At 34.9% G+C, this 5,000-nt stretch overlaps 1 protein-coding gene across 1 annotated transcript in view; it reads right to left on the bottom strand.

The window, feature by feature from the left end:
* Positions 1 to 5,000, bottom strand: part of LOC136828502 (uncharacterized) — a 171,652-nt gene that overhangs the window by 662 nt on the left and 165,990 nt on the right. The gene's annotated exons all lie outside the window — the stretch shown is intronic.

Raw genomic sequence — 5,000 nt, 5'->3', positions numbered from 1 at the left:
GAGAGAGAGAGAGAGAGAGAGAGAGAGATTGTGTACGAATTATTACCAAGAAATATAAAGGTGAATAGCCCAGGATATTTTTATGCGTGGTATACGCACATCCATGTAGGCAAATGAAGTGGTAGATGATATGGAAGTAGTGTGCACAATTTGTTCATTCAAGGTTCAACTGTTACAGGATGGACTTAACAGTAACTGATATTTTGCTTTACCTTAGACTTCTCAAGAGCCATTCCTATTAGAGACAACAATTTATAGAAGGGAATGAGTTGAAACTTTCAGCTATTTCAGTATTTGTGTCATGAAATAAACAAAAGTGTAAAGGTTCCCACACAAAATAATCAAAATACGGAAATTCAAATCGTGTTCTTACTATATTTATCAATAATCAGGTAAGTAAATATTTCACCTCTTAATGCAATTTGTTGTTATGCAATATGTGTCCTATTTTTCACTGTTTCATTATCAGTAAAACCTGGAAAAGTCATTTTAAAGATTTTTGTGTGGTAAAGAAAACGAATTTTACTTGATACTTTTCCATCATGCAGTGATTATCTGTACCATTGAAATATCGTCCATCTTTCTATCTTCTTAATCTGATCCAAATAAGGAACAAGGAATTTAAAAACAATACATCAACTTTTGCTTAAGCCCATGAATTTCAGCACTATCATAATCAGTTATATATACATTAAAAGAGACAAAAGTAGACTAAAAAAAGTTTTGGTGTCAATACAATAAGCTTCTATAGTGTTTTATACCTTTTCTTTTATTTTAGATATAGACTATGTATAACAATGGACATGTGAACTTTCACATCAAACCTCTTTTGCTCAGCAAAAGATGAACCAAATATCAGCCCAGGGAAAAAGGTTATTAAAAAGCAAGCGCAACAACTGTTGCCTCACAACAGCAAATTTTGGCAGTAAATCTACCATGTTGGGTTCTGAGGATTTGTCTAGTTTCATTGTCCTGTAAGTAGAGCATGGTAAGCTTTCAAAAATAGGTCGAAGATCAGACGTTACTCTTGCTCGTCTTCATTACCTTATCTTCTTGTCCTCTCTCTCTCTCTCTCTCTCTCTCTCTCTCTCTCTCTCTCTCTCTCTCTCTCTCACGCGCGCGCGCTCGTTATCGCCTATGGAAAGGGCAATACCATTTACAGACCACTTGTCCAATGTCACTCAGAAACATTTCTGACCTCAATTCATCACTGGTAGTCCTGTGTTTCCGTCATTTGTTTAAGCCTAATCCAGAAACTGATCTCGATTTTATGTGGCACCTTGCGAACCGGTGGATAGCAGCCCGTCGTAATGAAAAACATAATTATCATTTCCATTGAGATACTCAAGTGTTTCTCTCCGCTAAAGGTCATTGGACAATAAAAGCTCCATGAGGTTTCGTATTTTCTCAAGGGCCGACAGCTAATGCAAATGTGGCTTGTCCTGTGCCAATGGTGAAGGTCTGAAAGTAGATATTTGAACATACCGAAATTTTATGCAAAACGCACACACATCCATATCTATCCATCTATCTGTCAATAAATAGGCTCATAATGTGTTACACACTTGGTTCTCAGAGTCTCTCCATTTAGGCAGCTTCCAACTACAGTCGTCTATTTCACTACTTAAATCAAAAGAACCACTAAGCTTCTCCTAAACCTTTTGCATTCGCAGAGGGTTACAACACGACCCGCCCCCCCTCACTGGTGATGTCATTGACATTTAACAGGAAAATCCTTATGTCCTTTATATGTGTTCCGACTTCAACGACATTTTTCAAACGAATATCATAATCGGTACCGCTAATTTTGAAAATTTATAATTACTATGAGCAAGTTTTATGTAAGCGTAACAATAAGAGATGCACAGTAAAATGAGCTAACTTCCAGATCTCGTAACTTATACATTTATTGTACTGACATTTAAAAACATTTTTATCAATTACATTACTAGGTACCGGTGTGCACCAGTGCTTCTGCTACTGTTTGTGTTTCCCTCTGTACAATAATATGTTATTACTCGGCATATCAATTTGCCAACGAAATCGGTAGGCAATTGGATATCCTTTCACTTGTCCGTAAGTTATTTGACTGTGCACAACAAATTTGTATCATGTTAGACTGAACACTATAATTAACAACGTATAAATAACCGGGTGACAACATGAATAAAACATAACCCAGACTGACGGAAACAGGTGAGACAATGCTCTATAGAGAAAAATAATGGTGGCATACCACGTATGGCAGCGCACAAGTAACCAATAGGAAATCTTTACTGACTTCGTTGTCGGTATCGCACGGCTTTGAACGTCATCATTTGAGACCTTCAACGAAAGTGCGACATCCATTAACTCAGAGGAGAACAAGCTATAATAACAAGCTCTCTTGGTAAACGTAAAAACCTTAGAGGGCGATCACCGCCAGATATTAGGAGATGCTAATACGTTCTGAGGAAATATATATATATATATATATATATATATATATATATATATATATATATATATATATAATATATATATATATATATATATATATATATATATATATATATATATATAATCTTCCACAAACATCCACTTATTTCCAACTTCTCTTCTGAGTCTTCCAACACTATCTCGCCCTGTTCTCCCAGGCATTGTGCGAAGTACATGTCCATGCTATCTCCATTTCCTTTTTATCGTTATGTCATAAGTCCATTGTCAGTCCTCATTCTATCCAACCATCTGATTTCTGACAGTCTTCTTAAAGCTTTATATTTAAATAAGCAAAATATTTAAGATATGGTTTTATTGCCAAACCATTATTCATACCGGTATCGGTAAAAGGATTATACTAGACAAGTATAATCTCAGTTTCCTGTGTAATTTCAACCATTTTCATTTCCAGATCTGTTTCGTCCTTTTCAATTTTATACGGCTTTTTTATGCTTTCACTAAATACCCACTCGTAAGAACCCGTACTAGACGGCATTCTTCGTAAATATATATGAAAGATTAAATCTCATTCAGTCTTTCTCCAATGATTGTAATTTCGTCCATTTGATCATATTCGGTCTCCATTTCTTGTATATTTCTTATATCTGTATTTTGAGTCCCATTGGTCCAGGCGCATTCTGCTGAGCAAACTTTGTAAGCCTTGTGGTGTTTGATGATTATCATATTCTATGTCTGTCAAGTTTCTATTAATACCTTCTCGTTCATCTTCGATTATATCCTTTTTTTATTATTTTATGCAAAATCATTTGATAAGTCCCCATCAATATTTATTTGGCATTACTTCATTCGATGATCAGTTCAATTAGCTGTGCATGTTTCACAGCAATCCATAGTGGGACAAGACCTTCCATAATGACTGTCTCTTGATGCCGTCAAGTGTCTTCTTTCAATCAACAAAAGCCATCAGAGAGGGAATTAAATTCCATTCATTACTGGGCAGCAAGTCCTAACACGAATAATCAACATGTGTAACTCTTGCCTTTTCTAAAACCAGCTTGTTCATTTCTAAGCTTTTCAACAATATTTTCTCTAGTCTGTTGAGAACAATTATGCCGAATATTTTCTCTACAACCGACGAGAGTTTAATGCCTTTAAAGTTACCACATCCAGACCGGTCACCTTTCTTTGGTACCTTAGCTATGACTTCTGATTCGCAAACCATTAGGCTTTGTTTCCCCATAATTTTTATTATTTATATTTTCATCTCTGTATTGATTCCATCATAACCAGGTGTTTTTCATACCATTAGTTATATAACTGTTTATTCCGCTTCAAAGACTGTGCATTCATTCATAATCACATTCAGGTGTTCATCAACTTCTGGTATTTCAGTAAAATTATGTCCCTTATATCACTTATTCATGACCTACGAAATTGTTGGGCCTAGCTGTGTTTTTCTTCTTTTTTTTTTGCGTTATTGAGCCATCCCTCTCTTTATCAGGTACTTTTTTACATTTTATTTCCCTACTCATGGATAATTCATTAATAATTCTAAGGGATACACACACACACACAAAATATACAGTATATATATATATATATATATATATATATATATATATATATATATATATATATATATATATATATATATATATATATATATATATATATAATTTACATATGTAATGCATTACTATTTTCAAACGTCAAGAATATATTATTACAAATAATAAGGCACAAATTTCCAAGACGTTCACACTTGAAAAGACACACCCGTAAACTGTTAGAGAAACCTAATAATATATGTTCAGGATCACAAACCTGAGTTTGCTCAACGTTAAGCACACCAAAAACATAAAAAATAAAAATACATATTTTTTCATATTACATAATTTACCGTTATTAGCCCTACCATTATTGAGTGTCTAGCATGACCTTTGGGTATGATCACTGTTTTACAAGATAAAAAAGTTAAGTATATCTTAGTGTAACCAGACCACTGAGCTGGTTAACAGCTCTCCTAGGGCTGGCCCGAAGGATTAGACTTATTTCTACGTGGCTAAGAACCAACTGGTTACCTAGCAACAGGACATACAGCTTATTGTGGAATCTGAACCACATTATGATAGCCGGTGTCGGTGTCGGTGTCGGCATTTCAGTATAAGTAAAACCAATAATTGTTCATATCATAAATTTATGGTCAGTTTTCTTCTTGGAACAGGGCTTCGAAAATACAAAAGCTTCTGGGGTTAAATTCATATTCCAGAATTGCTTTGCTAGTAGCTCTCTATTGACATGTTGGCCATGATTATCACAATGGTGCCTTTAAATTGCGCCATCTCTTAGGTGACTGGTTACCCATCTGAACGAGAAAAACCTGTCATCAACGATAAATGTAACTTTGTTTGGCCCACATTCTTCATTATGGAGGTAAGCTTGAATGCCAGGTTGGCACTTGGCATTTGGGTGGGCAGTTGGTGACATTTTTTTAAGGCGGAGATAGGATATTTACTTAAGTTTATATGAAAATCTGTTTTTAATCCGATCATGGTACTAAC

Source organism: Macrobrachium rosenbergii, chromosome 43 (assembly GCF_040412425.1).
Source record: "Macrobrachium rosenbergii isolate ZJJX-2024 chromosome 43, ASM4041242v1, whole genome shotgun sequence".
Classification (NCBI taxonomy): domain Eukaryota; kingdom Metazoa; phylum Arthropoda; class Malacostraca; order Decapoda; family Palaemonidae; genus Macrobrachium; species Macrobrachium rosenbergii.
This window is presented reverse-complemented; position numbering and strand designations above follow the sequence as displayed.